The 21,785-nt window shown below is 48.2% G+C and overlaps 1 protein-coding gene across 2 annotated transcripts in view; it reads right to left on the reverse strand.

Moving 5' to 3' along the window:
• FBXL8 (F-box and leucine rich repeat protein 8) overlaps positions 1-21,785 on the reverse strand; it is a 122,438-nt gene that overhangs the window by 34,319 nt on the left and 66,334 nt on the right. Inside the window, exon 1 of one of the 2 annotated variants that reach the window (XM_078671583.1) lies at positions 8,001-8,353. The exons of the other annotated variant lie outside the window; for it this stretch is intronic. The gene's annotated coding sequence lies outside the window, so the exon portion shown is untranslated. Of the gene's footprint in view, positions 1-8,000; positions 8,354-21,785 lie in introns of those variants that run through there. 2 annotated transcript variants of the gene reach the window in all.

The raw sequence follows: 21,785 nt of genomic DNA on the forward strand, positions 1-21,785 counted from the left end.
CCTATAGTTTGCGGTGTCACCTGCCAGGCTAAACACCTGCACACAAGCCAAATTAGGCACAAAATCGTGAATATAATGACAAAGGGGCCCACCTTTCAGCGTAATTCTTCCATTGCAATTGAGGACGAAAAAGATTAGGGCTCAGGTTTACAAGCACTTTGTTATGGATTTGAATTACTTTTTTAACACAACCCTGACGCTGAGTGTTGTGGTGGGATTTACAATTGAAAGCACGTCACAATTTGCGTTGGATGGTAACCCAAGTAACTGAAAGAAGCGCAATGCACTGCCCTGAGTTACATTGCGTCTATGGGTCTTTCCATGAGTGGAGCATGGTCATACCCATGCAACTACCCATGGGTTTTGAAGCAAATCCCCATCTACAAACACCTGTGGACATAGATTTACGCCAAAGTCCTTCGGATCCTAGAGGCAGGCATAACAAGGATAAATGTTTCCATTTATCCTCGTTTTTCCACTTTTCATGTGTGCTGCATTGTACAACACACACACACAAAGTGGGAAACGCCTTAAAGCATAGTTTTTATATTGGAAAGCAGCCCTCTAGCACAAAATCTATGATTCACAAAATGCAGGCACCCTTGCACTATGGCTCAACAGTGTCTGCATTGGCTCATGGCAGCCAAAAGTGCGCCAGCGGAGGGAGAGAGCAAAACAGCACCACATCTTAGTAGGTATGATGCTGTTCTGTTGTCTCCCTCTCACAGCAACTTAACTTGCAGATCTGCATTACATGACTTCTATGTAAACATGGCCCTAGTTTTTTTCTTAGGAACTTGACAAAACTGTTGACTAGAGGTCTCTTTAAGTAACTTTACAATACTGAATAGACCAAACACCTCCAGGCGAATGGAAAAGGGCAGGGCTCACGCTGATATGTGCCAGCACTGAGAGAAAGGACCACCTGTGAGGGAAGTCTGTTGGTACTTTCTGCAGATGCACGGAGCACCAGGCTCCCATATACTGCACCAGGGCTTTAAGTGGGCGGGTCCTGCTGGTGCTCAGCATCGGCAGTTCTAAAAACCAGGTGCTGAGATGGGTCCCTATCGCGCTCTCTATTTTTGCCCTCACCCTCAGGGTGAAAGAAAACTCTACTCTGCAGCAGTGCCCCCCTTCACTGGCTTTGATGGAACTTTAAAGTGACTTGTCATAGTTCTTTCACAGTCCTACCATTTCAGAACTGAGGCATTTTCAATATTATATACAACAAAGACATGGTTGTTGCTTTTTTGTCTTATGCAACTAACAACCATTGACAAAGGCAATAGTCCTGGCTTGTTGTGGGTGTAATGTATTATATATCTGGACACAAATAAACAACAAAATAACAGTCGGCGGCACACTATGCTGAGCACAGATTTTTAGTTTATGTGCTTTTCAGCCACGCCCTTTATTACATTAGACACGTCCCTTGGATTAACACATAATTATTGTTATTGTGTGTGTTGCCTGGATAAACAAAAGCAAAAAAAGGCTGCAGCCCTAGTCATTGAGAAAAATCGAGGCAGGAATCCCTCGGGATTGCAACCGAAGTTTCAGGATTTGGCAATCTCTGACATAGGACTTTCAGATTCTTGCAAAAATGGCTTCACTTCAATGGCCATATAATATTTGTAATTGCTGTAGAATTGTGTGTCACAAGTCACTTGTGTGCTGTAAAATTGTCAAAAAGTAGCAATTTTTTGCCAACATGGTGGCAAGTACCCCATTAAAATGATGGGCTCCAATGCATCCTTGAAACCAATACAAGTTTTCTACAACAAACAGGAAATAAATTTTGACTCACTGACATGTTGCATGTTAAACCAATGCTAACTTAGGCTTTACAAAGTGACATGTATGTTTACACAAATATGCAAATCGCTCTAAACGCCCAACCTTTCATCACTCTCATGGTTTCTGACACAAGCCTGCAAATAATTCAATCAAATAAACATGCTAGAGTTGTGAAAACTGGACCTCAGTACGAAAAAAGACAATTGCAAACCAGCCAGTGATGTGATCTACTTACTTCCCTTTAGTAAATGGCCTTTGCTTGCTCCGTGACTCAAAACAATCTGATTCTTAATTATTTTTCTTGTGAAGTACACACATCAAATTAAACCCCACTAGGCACTCATAAAATGGTAAGGAATCTCAGATTCATTGAAGTATGCCCAAGATCATGGTCCAATCAAAAAAAGACACCAAGAAATCAATGTCTATTGATGTTGAAAACTGCAACCTAGCCACTCAATTATTCCCCTGCTTTCCAATCGCATTCCTTTCCATATTAAACATGTAATAAGAGATAAAAGACGAGAAATTGCACAGTGTCTGTGTAGTAAGTGTAAGAGGGTAAACTTACATTTTTTATTGTTTTTCTTTGTTGTCAAATCCCAGGAGGAGAACCCAATCTCCCCCACCCCCCCTCCTCACCCCGTGAAGTGGTCATTAAAGTCTATCCAAGTTCTGACCAAAGTCATTCATTCCTTTAAAACGCATTATTGCTGGGGGGAAAAATTACCCCAAAAAATTACATCTTGATGTACCTCCGATACCATCCGAAGTTGTCTTCAGTGTTGCACAAAAAATACCTTCATTTCAGTCTTAAAAAATGAACAGTTATGACAAAACCTTAGCAGTGACAGAAAAGAAAGTGGAATACCAATCCGTTTACAACACTTTCTGTAACAAAAATATTCTATAAACCAGAAAAACATTGTTACCATTATAAACTCACAAGCAAGGGAAATAACGCGGTATTATATGGCAAAGTATCTTCTAAACATGTTGTTTGAGATTAGCACTTTAATTTAAGATTAAGAGAAGAAATGCCCGGTTACTTACCGGTAATACACATTACTCCGAGTCCTGGTCTCCCCGTCCCATTCCTTATACGTGAGCAGCTAGTCTGCTCCCCAGAAACCTAAAACCTAGCAGAGCTTTTCAGCACTTCCCCCAATATGGCGCCACCAATCCGGTGAGGATAAAGGGGGAAGTGCGTCAGAGAACATCCTGAGAATACCAAAGAAAACCAGAACGAAAACAGACAATCACCCAAAGAAAACCCAAACCAGGGAGGGAGGGAAGGGCTCAGGAATGGGACGGGGAGACCAGGACTCGGAGTAATGTGTATTACCGGTAAGTAACCGGGCATTACCTCCTCGTCCTGTCTCCCCGTCCCATTCCTTATACGTGAGCCCATACCCAAGCCCACGGTGATTGGAAGAAAAAAACAGACCAGAATAAAGCATGTAACAGGTCCGTTGTAATCAACAAAAACAAGTACAGATCACAAATCATGTACAGCAGACAGGACAGAAGCCCCAAAAACAGCAGAGGCCGCCATCCCCAACACCAGACGAAAATGTGCAACAAAAGTGTGGGGAGAAGCCCACGTGGCAGCATTGCAAACGTCCCACAAAGAGGCCTCCCTGAACATGGCCCAGGAGGCAGAAACACTGCGAGTCGACTGACCCTGAACAGAAGAAGGCAGGGGACACCGGGCAGAATCGTAAGCAGAAACCACAGCGCCCGTGACCCAACGAGACAAGGGGGACAGAGAAGGGCGAAGCCCCAAACCCGACAGGCCATAGGTGACGAACAGGGAATCCACTTAACGAAACCCAGCCGTACGCACCAAGTAGATGCGGAGAGCCCGCAGCACATCCAAAGAATGGAGGAGCACCTCCTCAGGAGAGGCAGGAGCCGGAAAAAAGACAGGGAGAACAATATCTGCCTGATAGTGAAAGGAAGACACCACCATAGGGAGAAAAAACCGACTAGGGCGGAGAACCAACCCATCCTCGCAAAAGCGCAAGAAGGGCGGGGAAGCCATCAGCGCCCCAACCTCACCAACCCACCGGCCAGAAGCAACGGCCACCAGGAAAATAACCTTCGCAGGAAGGAACTACAGGGCCACGGAGTCCAAAGGCACGAAAGGAGGACCCGTCAAAGCCCGCAGAACCAGGGTAAAACCCCAAGGAGGCACAGGAGAACGAGAGACAGGACGCTGAAGCAAGAAACACCGCAGAAGGCGAGCCACCAACGGGGAGACAGAGGCAACGGAGGAACTCCGAAAAGCAAGAATGGCAGCCCACTGAGCCCGTAGGGAAGAAACAGCAAGACCCAGGAGGAAACCCTCCCGCAGGAAGTCCAAGACCCGCACAGCGTCACAGGAGGCAGAAGAGAGACCCGTCCCAAGGCACCAAGAAGAGAAACTCTTCCAGTGACGGGCATACGACAGCAAAGAGGAAGGACGCCGAGAAAGCTGAAGACAATGGGCAACCGCCACCGAGCACCCCAGATCCAGCAAACTCAACCCCTCAAGTGCCAAACCCCCAGGCGGAGGCGCCACAGGGAGGCAAGGCCCAGAAGAGGGACCCTCAGAGGGGAGGGACACAGGGGAAACCACCAATGAGGGCGAACAGAAAAGGCCAGCAGAAGGGGGCACCAAGACCGCCGAGACCACTCCGGAACCACCAGGAGAACCACCGCCCGATCCCAACGAATCTCCCGGAGGACTCACGGAAGGAAGGCAAACGGAGGGAAGGCAAACAGCAGACCCTCCGACCAAGGAATCGAGAAAGCATCGGAGGCCCACGCCAGAGGAGAGGGAACGAAGCCGCAAAACTGAGGAAGAAGGGCGGACTCCTCCGAGGCAAAAAGATCCAGCCAAGGAAGGCCGAACCGGAGGACAATCAGATCGAACAGAACCGGGGACAGACAGAGGGACACCGAGGACGGGAACACCCGGCTCAAAGAGTCCGCAGGCCCATTCTCCGACCCCGAAAGATAGACCGCCGACAGAGACAAGAGATACGATTCCGCCCACAGGCCGATCCTCCGGGAAAGGAGAGACAGGGCACGACACATGCCCCCCAGGCGATTCACAGAAGCCCGAACCACCCGATCGTCGGTCAGCACCGAGACCGCCCGACCCCGAAGGAGAGGAGCGAACCAAAGAAGAGCCAACCAAACAGCCCTCAGCACCTTCCAGTCCGACGACCGGAGGGACTCGAAGCCGGACCACCGACCCCGAGCCGTGGAGGCACCCAGAACGGCACCCCACCCCAGAGCACTGGCATCCGTGGAAAAACGACCACAGACAGGGGAGGAAGGAGATCGAACCCCCGGGAAAGAGACAGAGGGGACAACCAAAACCTGAGATCCGCCCGAAACCCCGGAGCGACAAGGAGGAGAGACACGTAGATCAAGGAGGCAGGATCCCAGTGTGACAGGACACGAAGTAACAGGGGGCACAGACGCAGCCCGGCCCGAGAAAGGAGACGCAAAGCGGACGCCATCTCCCCCGACTCCGCAACCAGAGGCAGGCAGACACCCGGGACAGGGACAGAAGCCAGAAAAGGCGACGACACAAAGCCAACTGGCGCACCCGGGAGAAGAACACCAAGCCCAGGGCCATGCGGAAGAGAGCCCCCAGGAAATACAGGGACTGGGAGGGCACCAGGGAGGACACTTGGGGGCGAGAAGGAACCCAAAGGAACCCAGCAGAAGACACACCCGCTCCACTTCCGACAGAGCCGGAGAAAAAGAAGGAGACAAAAACAACCAGTCAACCAGACAGGGAAACACCTGCAGCCCTCAGGAATGAAGAACATCCACCAGAGGGGCCTAGAGCCCGGCGAAAACCCTGAGTGCTGAGGAAAGGCCGAACAGGAGCACCCGGAAAGGAAGCGAAGGATCCCCACAGCAAACGGAGAAACCCGCGGGACTGTCAGGAACGAGCAGACACGCATCCAGCAGAACCAGGGACGCCAGGCAGCCACACAGAAGCACCAGAGGCAGGATGGACAGCAAAGCCACCAACAGGAACGCAAGTCCGGGAAAGAAAGAACGAACCTCTCGAGACACAAACAGGGCACAGAATAGGAAGTACCCATCACCGAGGCCAGGAAGAGGAACAAACAACAACCCTCGCCCCCACACCAGAAATGAACCACCACGACAGCCAACTATAACAACAGAAGGCACACACCCCCAAGCAAGGCCACCCCCGTAGAGGATGACGGGGTGAGGGGGGGTTTACAAAGAAGATCGGGGGGGGGACCCGGAACCGAAAACCCATGGATGGACACAGGCCGCAAGGACCAGGCAACCGGAACCGGCAACCACCGGGGCATGCAAAAAACAAAGGCGCAGCCGGGGTCCGACCATCCAAACATCACACCAGCAAAAAAAGAGCCGGGGCCCGGAACCTGCACCAGGGACCGGACCATGTAGATGGAAAAGGACACAGCCCGACCTCAAAGAGGCAGTGTAGGAATGTCCAACCACCCCCTCCACCCGCTGACAGCGGCAGAGGGAGGGCAAACAACAGCACGGGCAGGCAGTGAACCAGGCTCGTGAGGGAGGACACCACCAAAGGCACAAGACCTACCCCAGAGCAACAGCACCTCGGACCAAGAGGGGAATAAAACCCACAGCAACCGGCACACCCAGGCAGACCCCCAACCAGGGACCAACCAGGCAAAACACGACCACAGAAGCACCAGGAGTGAAAACACCTGACAACATGCGTCGCAAGAAAGACACGTGGAGCACAAAAGACAGATGTAGCATCGCCACCAAACACAAAGGCAGCACCACATCGACCTCAGAGGGATGAAAGGCTGAGCGGACCCGCCGGGACCTAAACCCAAGACCATGAGGCCGAGAACACAGGCCGCAGCAGCGGATGCAACAGGCCACTGAGCCACCAGACCCAGCATCCACAAAGCAAGAGGCCCGAACCACTAGGCCACCGCGAGGAAACCAAACGAAAACAGGCCACATAAGGGAGGCACGGCCGCAGTCCAGCGACCATGGTGAACTCAGGTCGTAGCAGTGGATGAAGCACCAAGCGCACAGCGCGCCGCAAGTGCCCCACAAACACCCCTAACGGGCCCCACCACAGCAGCAGAAGGGGAAGGCCAAACCAGAGGGCCACCAGGCAACATGGCCAGAGAGTACACACGCCCCACCAATAAGGAGGAGCAAGGCAGCCAAAGAAGGAGCCATCGAGGCACCCGACCACGCAAGCCAGGTGGTAAGGGGGCGGACGCATAAAAAAAGCGACCGGCCTCCCAACAAACACCAACGGGAGGCAGGAAACCCAAGGACGCTCCGCGCCGCAGGCAAAGAACAGATGGCCCCCGCCCGCTAAAGCAGGGCGAGAAGGGACCCCTGTGAGAGAAGCGGCCGCCAAAGCAGGCCGAGGACCAGAGGGCGAGGGAAAAGAAACAGGCACAAACGGCCGCTAAAGCAGGCCGAGAGAAGGCACAAAACACAAACGCACAATTCCCAGCACCAACCCCAAGTACAAGGGGAGGCAGCAAACCCAAGGACGCTCCGCGCCGCAGGGAAAGAACAGATGGCCCCCGCCCGCTAAAGCAGGGCGAGACGGGACCCCCGTGAGAGGAGCGGCCGCCAAAGCAGGCCGAGTACCAGAGGGCGAGGGGCAGGGAAAAGAAATAGGCACAAACGGCCGCTAAAGCAGGCCGTGAGAAGGCACAAAAGAAAAACGCACATTTCCCAGCACCAACCCCAAACACAAGGAAAAAAGCGGCCGCTACAGCAGGCTGCCAAAAGAAACAAACTAAAAATCAGAAGGGACACTTACCCGAACCGAAGCTCCGCTAGGCATGAAGGCAACTGACGAAGTCAGAAAAAAAAGAACAGGATGTTCTCTGACGCACTTCCCCCTTTATCCTCACCGGATTGGTGGCGCCATATTGGGGGAAGTGCTGAAAAGCTCTGCTAGGTTTTAGGTTTCTGGGGAGCAGACTAGCTGCTCACGTATAAGGAATGGGACGGGGAGACAGGACGAGGAGGTAATGAGTGATTCTCGCAATAGCCAAACATGCTCAGATCAGTCAAGGGGACGGTTCCATTATATAGTTAAATGCACTTTAGATTAATGATTGCAAGTACGTCCACTTACTCTTACCGATGCGACAGATAATGTCTGCACGATAAAATGTCCCTTGTTTTCTTACCTGGACAAAGTGTCTGATGATTATGCAGCTGTGAAAAAGTAAGTATTGTTCGCTAACAGTCGCAGTATAAAATACAGCAGACGCCCTCTTCTCGGCAGGCACGAATTAATCGCGTTAACGTATTGTTTTTCTTTTTCAGTGTGCAGGAGTCTCGTAGGGTATGTCCTCTGACGCGATATGTCTGTCCTAACTAACTCTCTCCCTTTAGGTCCATCCTCGGTCTCCTAGATACATTTCCACTTCCTCGTATTACTATACAGCTTTTGCACGCTCGTGACGTGACCGGTTAAAGGGTAGGAGCGGAAGCACTCCGTCCAATGGGAACTCTTCCTCTTAAGAGCCAGCCTCTACTGGCTACACCGGGAGTGGCACAATTGTACTTCAATTATAATGACGTGTTCAAAGGGTTGGGAAGGCTCTCGGTGTTCCAGGAAAAGAGACACTCCTTAAAAAAAAGTTCGCTATTGCACAATGTGTTAATATATTTGGTTCGTGCAATAGGTCATCGGGTAAATGCATGTGGACAGCGGATAAAATAAACTACAATGAGGTGGACAATACTTTAGAAGAAAGTTCATGTTAGCATATAAGGCGATATCGAACTAGGGAGAAGGCTACTACTTTTTCAGGGAAAATATATCCTAAAGATTTTTTGATGCCTACTTCTGTGCTTTGGCACTCTGCAGATTGAACTGGTTAAAATGTTAGTTAAACCGTTTCTTTGAGGAAGAAGATAATTGCCAATAATTCACTTATGGCTGTAGAGTAGGTTCTTACCCTTTTGACCTCTGTGGACCTCCCCTGAATCACTACTCAGAGCCAGGAACCCCCCACAACGGCAATTTCTACTATAATACAGAAGCAAGTATACCTCAAACAAATACACAAATTATTAAATATTTTGTTTAATTCACAAAACAAAAACATGCAAAAATCTAAATTATATTTTAGTAGGAATGCTGGAGATTTCAAATTTTTTTGCTTCAAACAAGTGCTGTATTTGTGCATCTCAATTTTTCAATTTTGCTTATTTATGCATGTGTGCTTGAATAATCTGACAATATTATTTATTTTCTGAACAGTCTCTGAGCAAGTAAAGCAGAACCCCAGTGGTCCGCAGAACCCCAGTGGTCCGCAGACCCACAGTTGATGTAGAGAGTGTTCCGAACTGTGCTAATTACTTACTAGTAGTCTTTATTACACCAACTACCATTCCTCGTCCCAGTACTTACATCACTGAGGTCAGACCGCCTTCCCATAGGCACCACATGATCTAGCTGCAACAAAAAAGTATGTACCATCTCATCCACCAAACCACCTGCGCCTCACCAGCAGGAGAGACCATAAAAGGGAGCCACGTCGCACTTAACACCACCAGGCACTGGGAATCTCAATCAGGGATCAAGACACAGGAGGGTGGGCCTAAAATAATTGGATGAGGAAATGATAATTGGAGTAATGATGATTGTCAGAAATTGGAACATTCCATTAGTTCTTAGGTCATTGAGGCTGTACCAGATGCAGCATACTCATTACCCAATCTCCAAACAGCCCATGAATGCCTGAAGTAACGCACGATGTCCAGAACAAAGAGCAGATCATCACAAAAGAAAACATAGTCGCCATATCAAAGTACATGGATTTAAAAAAAGCAGAGACGCATCAGCTTCCACGTTCAATACAGGGATACAGGGATGGTGACAATGAGAGTGAGCCACACTATAAACAAGCACTAGGATCCCTGACAGAGGCCTACTCCTACGTACAAACATTCAAGCTGAATACCTCACACAATCTGGAAAAACCAATAAACCAGTTGGAGAAGTATAAGGTCTGCTCAAGAATCTAGAGCATTCTATAATGATCTAAATCATGCACTGTTGCTAATTCAAATAAATCAATGTAATTTTCATCATAATTTACAGCATGAAATTTATAAACACAGGTCAACGTGAAAAACAAATGAACACTGAGATATAATGAGCACACCCTCAGCTTGAATGTTTGTACGTGAGTGGTTTGAATGTGATATGTCTGATGGCTAACGAGTGTTAGTTTGGATGAATTTTTACCTTATTACTCTGTCCTGATGTCCTTTGTTGTTAAATGTATGTGTTTTTCGAATTTGAACATTAATTCAAAATCGTGCATTACAGAAATATTTTCGAATAAACAGCTATTTAATAGCAGCCCTGAGTAATGAACTGGTGTCTGTATTTGGGTTCTAAATATTGGTCTTTAATTACGTATCAGTACTGGCATTTCTTGTTGTTGTTTAGTCTTCTTAAGTAAACAGTACTGTGCCCGGTGTTTTTCTTTTCCAAACCGGTGAGGAGGTAAGAGGCAGCCGATGATTGGGGGGCAGGGTTCTCTTTAAGGGGTGTGGTCTAAGAATCATACCTAACAATCTTTTACAAGTGAGGTTCCCTATGTAAATAAGGCAATGGCTTCAAACATTTAAACTAATATTCTGTTCTTCACATACTGTGCCACCCAACCAGTATTTTGGTGCCTCTCTGTGAGCTTTCTGTTATTGCATCCAGAAAAGTACAATAACAGACATGCACATTAAAAACACCACCCTATTAGTTTGTCAATACTATTAGAAGAATCCAATTAATGAATAAGAACAATCATTTTGTTGTGCATAATTAGAATGGAAAATGTTTCAATTCTGAAAATATGAGACTGAATTTAACATTACTACGGTCTGTAGAAGGGATAGTGTCTCAATTACTCAGGTTCTTCCCGTCACACCACTTTCTCCGCAGTTCCCTACTGCGTTGAACACTTACACCCTTTTTCTACATATCTCACACCTCATCTATTTCCTGTTTAGCACCCTCGTCACTCTTCTGCTTGCACTTCTTTGCATCTAAATAACTACACTTTTCCTCACTTACAACACAATCACTCCCCTGTAAGCACTACATTGTCATTTACACCGTCACCAGGTAGGTCGCCCCCCTCAGCCACCACACGGTCCCCATGTGCCGATGTCTAGCTGCCCGCTGTGTCCTCGACTGGTTGCCTGTGATTGCTGCCATCCTTTTCTTCCTTTGCCTTGGACTGCTTTTTCCTTTTTTGACCACTGTTTACTGTTTTTTCCTCTTTTTGCCAATGTTAATGTTTCTGCTGCCTCTAATTGTTGCTTCTTTTGCCACAGTCGCCAGTGCCCTGTGCCCTCCCCCCGCCCCCACCCGCTCCCCTCCCTCGCGCTTCCCGCCGATGCCTCGTGCGGCCCCGCCCCCCTGGTGCCCCATTCGCCACCCCGCTCCTGCCTCCCAGCTGCTCCTCCCTCCCATAGCCCCTCATATGGAGGCAGCGCAGCGGGCGCGCCGCTGGCGCGCGAAAGGCAAGCCCGTCTGCGCCCGTCCGCGCCTGGACCGCGCCCAGGGCCAGAACCCCTGGCCACCGCCGAAACCAAGAAACCCGACTGAGATACGACACCACCACCCTCCACGCACTCGACACCGGCCGACCAGCCGCCTGCTACCAAGCCACTCCGAAGCGCACCCACAGACCCTTCTCCTGACAAATCTGCAAACTCACCTGCATCCGAACCTACACCCCACCACCCGGACCAGGTAAAAACAACAACCACCTCAAGTGCATCCTGCTCAACACCCGCTCCGTCCACAAGCACGCCGCCGAACTCTGGGACCTCCTCGACACAACAGCACCAGGCGTCGCCTTCCTCACAGAAACCTGGATGAACGTCTCCTAAGCCCCCAACATCGCCATAGCCATCCCGGACGGCTACAAGATCACCCGAAAGGACCGCGTCAACCAAACCGGAGGAGGAATCGCCATCATCTACAGGAACACCATCGATGTCACGACCAACTCCGAAGATGCCCTCACCACCGCCGAACACCTACACTTCCAGATCCACACCGACCTCAAGACCACCCTCATAGGAACCCTCAAGAACGCCACCCGCAAACACCACCAGCTGACCGCACCACCAAAAAGACATCGTTCAAATAACGGCTGGACAACAACACACACAACAGCAAGGAACTCTTCAGCATCGTAAAAGGGCTCTCCAATCCCAGCGCCAATAGCAACGACATCACACCATCGCAAGACCTCTTCAACTCCCTTGCCACGTTCTTTCACCGCAAGATCGCCGATATCCACGACAGCTTTGGCTCCCAGACTCTGCCCCCAGCCACCGAACCAATGCCCCGACAACCACCCTCAGCGCTTGGTCTCCCATCAGCACCGAAGACACCGCCCACGCTATGAACACCATCCACTCCGGCTCTCCTTCCGACCCATGCCCTCACCACATCTTCAACAAAGCCGACACCATCATCGCTCCCCACCTACGGAACGTCATAAACAACTCCCTCGCGTCCACCACCTTCCCAGAGAGCTGGAAGCACGCATAGATCAACGCCCTACTGAAGAAAACCACAGCGGACCCTAAAGACCTGAAACACTTCCGCCCCGTCTCTTTTCTTCACTTCCCTGCAAAAGTTATCGAGAAGATCGTCAATAAACAGCTGACCGCATTCCTCGAGGCCAATAGATCCCTCGACCCATCCCAGTCCGGATTTAGAGCCAACCACAGCACCGAGACCGCCCTCATCGCAGCCACCGACGACATCAGGACCCTACTTGACAACGGGGAAACAACCGCCCTCATCCTCCTAGACCTCTCAGCCGCCTTTGATACAGTCTGCCATCGTACCCTAATAACCCTCCTCCACAACGCCGGGATCCAAGGTAAAGCCCTGGACTGCATCACCTCTTTCCTCTCCAACAGAACCCAGAGAGTCCGCCTCCCTCTCTTCCGCTCTGCGGCCACCGAGATCATCTGCGGCATACCCCAAGGCTCATCGCTCAGCCCAACCCTCTTCAATATCTACATGAGCCCCCTCGCCACCATCGCATGCAAACACAACCTCAACATCATCTCATACGCCGATGACACCCAGCTGATGCTCTCCCTCACCAAAGACCCAGCCACCGCCAAACTCAACCTCCAGGAAGGAATGAAAAACGTCGCTGAATGGATGAAACTCAGCTGTCTGAAACTGAACTCAGACAAGACAGAGGTCCTCATCCTCGGACCATCCCCATCCGCTTGGGACGACTCCTGGTGGCCCACAGAACTGGGCACTGCACCGACACCCACTGCCCACGCAAGCAACCTAGGATTCATCCTGGACTCCTCTCTCACTATGACCCAGCAAGTCAACGCCATCTCATCATCATGCTTCAACACCCTGCGCATGCTCCGTAAGATCTTCCGGTGGATCCCTACCGGAACTAGAAAGACGGTCACCCAGGCCCTCGTCAGCAGCCGACTAGACTACGGGAACGCCCTATATGCAGGAACCACAGTCAAACTTCAGAAAAGACTCCAACGCACACAGAAAGCATCCGCAAGACTCATCCTCGACCTCCCCCGCCACAGCCACATATCAGCCCACCTGAGAGACCTGCACTGGCTTCCCGTCAACAAAAGGATCACGTTCAGGCTCCTCACCCATGCACACAAAGCGCTGCACACAAAGCGCTCCACGACATAGGTCCCGAATACCTCAACAACCGCCTCATGTTCTACACTCCAACACGCAAACTCCGCTCTGCCAGCCTCACCCTCGCCACCGTCCCGCGGATCCGCAGAACCACCGCCGGAGGAAGATCATTCTCCTACCTGGCGGGCAAGACGTGGAACTCCCTCCCCGCCCACCTACGACTGACCCAGGACCACCTCACATTCAGGAAACCCCTCAAGACCTGGCTCTTCGAGCAGTAGCGGCACTCCCCCGCCCTCCACCAGCGCCTTGAGACCCCTAAGGGTGAGTAGCGCGCTCTACAAATGTATTGATTGATTGACTTTTGCCCTGTCAATATTTCAACAGCTGTGTACCGCCTTCACACACTTTTCACACAGAATCACAATTACAATTGGAATACACGACATTGTTCGGTGCAGAGAGGACAAGGATTGGATGAGCATGTGCTCTGCACTCCTTTATGACCCAATGACAGGCAATGTGAGAAACTTCTGTTGCCTTCAGCCTCAATTCCAGTGGCCTCAGTTGTGGCCGATTGAAAACTTTCACCCACAACCTGAACTCAACAGGGCTACTAAGGGCGACTCAGTTCACCAATCACTTTCACTGCACCGTTTTTAGGAGCACCCACTGTCAATATTGACTGTTTTTCTAGCTTTGGTTTTTTTCTACCTTTGACAGCAATGAAAAACCCTGTAAAATCCTCAACAAGATAAGTAACACATGTTATATTTATGCTTTTAGAAGTTTAAGCGCACAAGACTTCTCCTGAGAGAAGAATTGTTGTTACTAAAATAAGAGATGTACCCGGGTTCTTAGGGATACCGTATAGGCCGATAATTTTATGGTTACAGCACTAGTCTGAAAGTGGGACAGACTAGACGACTCTGGGTGAACATGTGATTACGGTTCCATTCATTCACAAAGATACTGGATTACCACCGTAACAGCAAAATATACGTCGTGCAGAGTCAATACATGTTCCAAAACGGTCTAGTTGCATTGTATTATAGTAAAATGAAAATAAAGTTAAAAAATAATAATTTGGGCGATGAGGGACTTCAATAGGGCAAATCTAACAAATGAGAATGTATGCATAATATGTTGCATTGCTGCACTTTTATAATGCTTTCCTATTTCTTGTAGAGGTTCAAAGTGCTCTCCAAATTGGTACAGGTCATTACCCATTCTTCCAATACATAGATGAGGAAGAAATGGTGGTTGCAGTGTACTCCATTAGTGGAGGATTTTGATGTTGTAAGTGAGGCCCAATGAGTGTGCTCCAGAAACGGATGTTCAGAAGGATGGAGTTTTAACATGACCTCCCGCAATTACCCTGCCTCATTATACACGCAGTATATTGTATTGACTCAGTTGTATATCTACTACCTAAAGCGGCTGTTGAAGTTAAAAGTTAATGTTTGATCACACACAGCGTGGACAGGCTTGAATGCGTGAAAGATGGCATGTAGAACCATGAAAAATGGCTACGATCGCATAAGCCCGGCTGTGAAGCTCTTTTTCAGTGCATTCCTACAATAGTGAGAATAATTGATAACCACCTCGAAACCTGGATGAAATACTTGGCTTTATCCAGTCACATAATTGCATTGAACAGACCAATCCTAAAAAAGTTGGCTGGTACCCACATCAGTGCCCGTATTTATGCTCACACTTTTCTGAAATACCTCCGGTTTATGCACAGTTAGCAATTTGCCATCTATGTATGAATGGAGCACGTCTCCAATACTCAAGCACTTCCAGTAGAGGCCAAACTGCAACCCATATCATATTAGCCAGCACTCTGAAAGTGGCACCAGGAACCACGTGCAAATGGAAGAGCTTTGAAGCCTTGTCATGCTAATGAGGCACTAAATAAATGATACAATATGATCCATCTAGCAGAGGAGCGGGCGCACTAGTTTCAGAGGACTGCAGTTCATTAGACACATAACTATATCTGAATCCATGCTAAGGATTCAGACATACATTCACCTTAGGTTGAGAGTGTCAGATGGATCCTCATCGCCTACTTACGAAGCAACTAAATGAGGTCAACATCTGAGGTTAAATTACAAATGCCTCCCCTTGTTAGGGATGTAAAAGGGGTTGTCACCAGACCATTCAATTTTTAAGTGGTATTATAGCAGATGTCTTCAAACTAAGGGGGCGGTCCCCTCTGGGAGGGGAGGGGGCTTAAGTGATCCCTGGGGCAGGGGGGCACGTGGCTCTGGCCAAGAGAAGCATCATGCTTTGTTTTTAAGTGATACAGAAGTGAGCAGTAGTAAGCCACTTTGTAATGGGCCATCAGTAACATATTTTGTCATTAATATCCTGCCTGGGGGTGTGTGTAAATGGGGTAACATAATTATAACTGCAATGTTTAAGTATGTTTAGACATATTTAAACATTGGCAGTTTAACAGAATGCAAAATCTAATGGCGAAGGGTTATTTATTTATTTATTTATTTTTTTACATTGTAGTGTGGCATTAAAAAGTTTGAAGACCACTGGATTAGAGGCACAAGTGCCAGCATGTAAGATGCGGAGCAGGAAGGTGTCTGGCCCCTGTACAAGTTGGGCTTGCATTTCACCATCATAGAACTGAAGTACTGGCTTTCCTATACAACTCATCAAGTGGAAGCAGACTGTCTAATAATATTTGCAGGCAGTCGGCACCAGCACTCATTTTTAGGGACCAAAACTCACTATTCCTCATCAGCCTCTGACCTGGTGCAGGAGAGAGAAAGGTAAAAAGCGAAGATGAAGCGAAAAATAAGTAAACAGTGACAAAGTGAGAAAACCGGGATGAAAAAGAACATGTGTTCAAGTGAGATAACACAGTAAGTGTAGGGAGACAGAAGAGAAATATATGCGGTGGAATGAAAACCAACCAGCATTGATATTCGGCAACCTCAGCATTCAGCTCTAGCTTTAAAGAAAAACTTTAGGCCTCTGCTCTTATTAAATATTGGTTTATTTTTCACAGTTTAGGTGGTAAGGAAGTCTACTGCCATGCACTCAACAGCAAGCTCAAGTAACGATAATTTATTGATGAAAGTGCAGAGTCCCCAAGCAAGCTGTCTTTACACAAGCAACACTATGACCCAAATCTTCGATCAGGTTAGACAGGGTATAGAGGTGCATTCTGTGGTGCCCGCGCTCCGGGCGCACTGCGACCTGGGGGCGAGTCCATAAATAGCATTGAACTCTGTAGGCAGAAGCAAACGTGAAAGGTCTGGCATTGTAAATACATTGTGAACAAGGAGGACGGCCGACCCGTTTGCTGCAGGCAGGGTCTCTGCAAAGTGCGTCACCTTCCATCTCTTCCCTCGCAGGTCTCGTGCATGGTTTCCTGCCTAGCGGAAGGCAGGTCACGTGCCCATGGGCTGTGTGGCATCTCTTAGAGACACTGCTGCTTAATGTCACCCTGGGCCCTCATGCTAGTCTGTTTGCAGTCAGGTAGAATCTGCCTGACTTGCATTCTTTACAGTGAGACATCATTGCTGACCAGAGGACTTCCCCACATGCTTCCATTTTGTTTCGACCTCTGCGTGGCGTTACCTGGACAACATGCGCAGTTACGCTCACTGGAGTGGGCGGCCATCAAGAGGTACCAGTCATTCCCGCCTTAGGCTCACTTGTTTCTTACTCCGGTTAAGGCGTGTGCACTGGGCTTTTTAAAAATAACGAACAGGAACGACTTAGACTGCAAGAAGAAATTGGTAGGTTTGTCGACTCAACATTTCTTCTGAAATGTGGGGATGTATCGAGTTAGAAGCACAAAACATGTAACTCTGCCTTAGGGACCTTTTACGAGGTAGCAGCCTCTCTGAAAATATCTTAATTTTGTTAATTGTTCTGTCCACCTTTGCTGTTGGAATGCTTGTTTAACCCTCATGGCCCTCCAAACTGATTGGCTCATGTGTAGTTGGTTTGCCACAATTAACATATTTTTATCAACGCATTTTAGTTCAGCCATAATACTTTAGTGAAAGAGCTTTTGTTTTCATTAATATTTTCCCTTGCTAAAATAAAAAAACTGCCTAAAATTAAACAAGCGGCAGGGAAAGCGTTCGCTTTCACTTCCGATTGAAAAAAAAAGCCTGCGAGTGGTACGCGCGAACGCGCTACTGCGAGCAATGGCCTATTGGTGTCTATTACGCGCACCAAGCACGTAATAGACACCAATAGGCCATGGGTGGAGCAATGCGCCCGCCTCTGGCCTATTGCGTGCAGTCTTTCATGAAAAGACGCACGCACGTAAAGGCCAATTGGGTCTCACCTAAGGAAAAGCACACGCACAAGCGTGTGCGATTCCTAGGTTAGCCTGGTAACCCCGGTTTTCTCTCACTAAATGTCTCGCGCTACACGAGCACTGCTGCGCAGTACAACGCTAGGCGCGAGACCTAAAAAACAGAAAGGCACCCGGGAGTGACTGTTTCCTGGTAGAATTTTATAAAAACCTACACTGAGCTGCTGACACCCATATTGTTAGCTGTATATAAGGCGTTTCAGCTGGGTATCCTACCCTTGACAATGAGGGAATCACACATCTCAAGCTGGACAAACCTCTGAATAAATGTGAATCCTATTGTCCCCTGTCTCTTATCAATGTCAATAGTAACATTTTGGCCAAATTGCTGGCAAATCGGTTTCTTTATTAATACCGAGGCTGATCTATCCAGACCAGTCCGTCTTTTTCTCGGGCGCTCAACAGCAGACCGCTCACTTTTTGCCCTCACACATCAGCCTAAACCTGATGTGCCAGTTGTTGTATTTTTTGATGCCGTTAAGGCATTTGACCCAGTTGCATAGCCTTTCATGCACACTATAGTACCCAGAATGGGACTGGGTGAGGCATTTGTGAAACAGGTACAGGTGTTATATACTAGGCTGTGCTTGAATGGGGGCTTGTGGGAGCCTTTTGTGATTGGATGAGGTACACAACAGGGCTTCCCCCTGTTGCCCTTTCTTTTTGCCCTGATGGTGAAGCCTATGGCGTGTGCCCTAAATGAATTCCACTACAGATGGGGAGTAAATATGGGGGTTTTGCTACACATTATTATCCATGTACGCTGATGAAGCGATGATGGTTGTAAAAGACCCCTCTGTAAGCCTGTCTTCCATTATACAGGACATAATAGAGTTAGATTTCAAAGTATTTTATTATTTTTTTATAGACAAGACATTAGCATTTCTGTTACAAGGTTAGCCAATCATAGTTTGTACAACAGTGTTAACAGTTACTTCGAAACATATGCTTAGCTAACCCCACCTGACGTGGTTTAGTGAGAACAAGGAAAAAGATGATAGAAAAAAGCAGGAGAGAAAGGGGTGAAAGAAGGACACAAGAAAGGCTCAGTAATTGTGAGACTTATAAACACCTGATCAAACCGCCACATCACTGGCTTGCTTATGGCGAGATAGGGAGACTCGTCAGTCCAACCGATCCGTAGGGCCATAGTGATTGCGCTCAGTTACCTTCCTTTTTACCGCACTTAAAGGGGTTTGGGGGTGTGTCGCCGGGACGAATTGGTTTCATGGGGGTAGAGTAGTCCTGTGAAAATATGATCTTCTACCCATTCCATGAGATCTGGTGGTTTTTACGAGCAAAGTTGAAGATGGCTTCCGTGTGCTGTGCTCTCAGAGGCTTGCATATTAATGTTGTGGATTTGAAGGTGGGGACCCTGTATGCCATATCTGGCTCAAACTGACGGTTGAATTTTAGGTTTGTGATTTTGGGGACCAGATCCTCGAGATTTTCACGTTCACCTCTTGTTTACCACACAAGGGTTCTGGCAAGTACTGATAACCTACTAAGTTGAGAGACCTGACATAGATATCCACACAAAGCCCACACAATCCACACGCAGCTTACAAGAGGCCTTTTGCCATACCATACAGGGGGATGTAGAGGGGGGGCAAGCAACACCATTCAGCCCAGGCCCCACAAAGAGAGTATAACCACATATCAGGTAGTTAGAATAGACTCGCCAGACACACATTACCATAGATAATGGCCAACAGTAACACTCTCAGCCTGGCTTCTGACCTAAATATAGTATCCCTCAATGTCAAAGGCCTCAACCATTAAACGCAGGAAGATCCTAGAATACTTTGCAAAATCTAAAGGAGAAATAATCCTCTTACAAGAGACCAAACTATCCATGGAGGATGCTAGGCTTGTGAAAGGCAACTGGATCTCACAGATGGCTTGCTCACCTGCCGAAAGGAAGAAGCGAGGGGTCATCACACTGTTATCTAAAAGATCCAACCTAACACTAGCACAGTACCACGATGAAGCGGGTAGACTTCTGGTCACACATCTGAGAAGGGGAGAGGAGCTAATCCATGTAGCTAACATATACGGCCCAAACACGGACGACCCGACCTTTTGGGAGGGGGTTTCACACAAACTAAATACCTTCCCTCAGAACTACCTCATGGTAATGGCGGGGGATTTTAATATGCCACTGGACCATATATTGGATAGAGAGTCATCCTGCCAATATCAGCCGACTAACTCACACACCACACTCAAAAATATTTGCTCTGAATTCAACCTTAAGGACCCTTGGCGCCTCCAGCACCCAGACACTAGGGACTTTACATTCTGCTCGAACCCACACAACTCGTACAGCAGGATAGACTACATACTAATCTCAGGGCTCCACCACATCTAATAGAACACTCTGACATAGCACCTAGATTAGTTTCAGACCATTCATGTATTAACCTAAAGCTGAGCGGCTGCCACAATGAAGCGTACCCCGGAGGTGGCGGTTTAACAGCGACGTCCTAACAGTCCCTGCGAGCAAAGAAAAGATTGAGGAGGCCATAACGGACTAAATGAGAAACAATGACTCGCCGGGGACTAGTACCACCACACTATAGGATGCCCTGAAGGCAACCATTAGAGGCACAATAATTGAAATAAAATCCAAAATAAACAAAAACACAAACCTGCAGCTGACATAGCCCGAACAGGACATTAAAAGCCTAGAAATCCATACCAGGGCCACTCAGGATACCAAACTCCTAGCAGACCTAACCAAAAAAAAGTATGAATACAACAAAATCCAGAAGTGAGAGAGCTGGACTGTGGTTTAACAAATATAACGCCCTTAACCTAAGCAAAGCACATAACGTGGGGAAACTGCTTGCATCCTACTTAAAACACAAATGCAGCCAATTTACCGTCTCATCCATCACAGATTCAAACAACAAAACCCACACAAGACACAGACATCCTCAAGACCTTTCAAGAGTTGTATCAGGAACTCTACGAAAACGACCAGACCATGGATCTAGAGGCATGCACAAAATACCTCAACAGACTCGGTCTTTCACAGCTAACCCGTGAAGACGCACGGAGATTAGGGCAAGAAATTAGCGTTGCTGAGATTGAAATGGCAGTCAAATCAATGAAAGATAACAAGGCCCCCGGGCCGAATGGGTACACAGCCACCTTCTACAAGACCTTACTAGAGCAGCTGAAACCTACCATGAAGCGGGTCTTCAACCACTGTGCAGATAAAGGGACTGTGTCTCAATTCATGTCGGAAGCCAACATAATAGTCATCCCAAAGGAGGGTAAGGACCATCTGTCACCCAAAAACTACAGACCCATATCCCTTATTAATGTGGACCTTATAATATATGCAAAAATCTTAGCAACCAGACTCAACTCTGTCCTACCCAACTTGATAAGCAACTCCCAGGTGGGTTTCCTACGTATGCGGATGTCTAACGACAATACTAGACTTCTCTGCCACATACTGGAGCATACGGCCACAAAAGAAGAGACATAATAGAGTTTGGTCGCTGGTCTGGATTCAGATTAAGTTGTGATGGACCGACAGGCAGGCAGGCAGCCCAGGATTGGTTGCACACCTTACAGCTTTCATATCACACGGGTGGTTTGCAGCCCTCTACTCTAAAGCATACTATTTGGTGGCACAAGTACAATTCATTCACCGCTGGTTCCATAACAGCAGACAGGCTTCCATGTTGTTATTGAGTGTGGTCTGGTGTCCCCTGCCCTTCTCCTGGCGGCCACTTTCACTCAGCTCCTGAGACCAACCCAAGAAATCCACACGATGCATTGCACCATTTGGGCCTGGAACAGGCTAGTAGCTCTGTATAATGTATCCATCCCATGTTTCCCGCAAATACCCATTAGGCACCATCACATACTACAACTGTATTGCACCCCTGAAAATGTACAGTCAATGGGAAAGAGACATCA

The sequence above is a fragment of the Lissotriton helveticus genome, chromosome 12, assembly GCF_964261635.1.
Source record: "Lissotriton helveticus chromosome 12, aLisHel1.1, whole genome shotgun sequence".
NCBI lineage: Eukaryota > Metazoa > Chordata > Amphibia > Caudata > Salamandridae > Lissotriton > Lissotriton helveticus.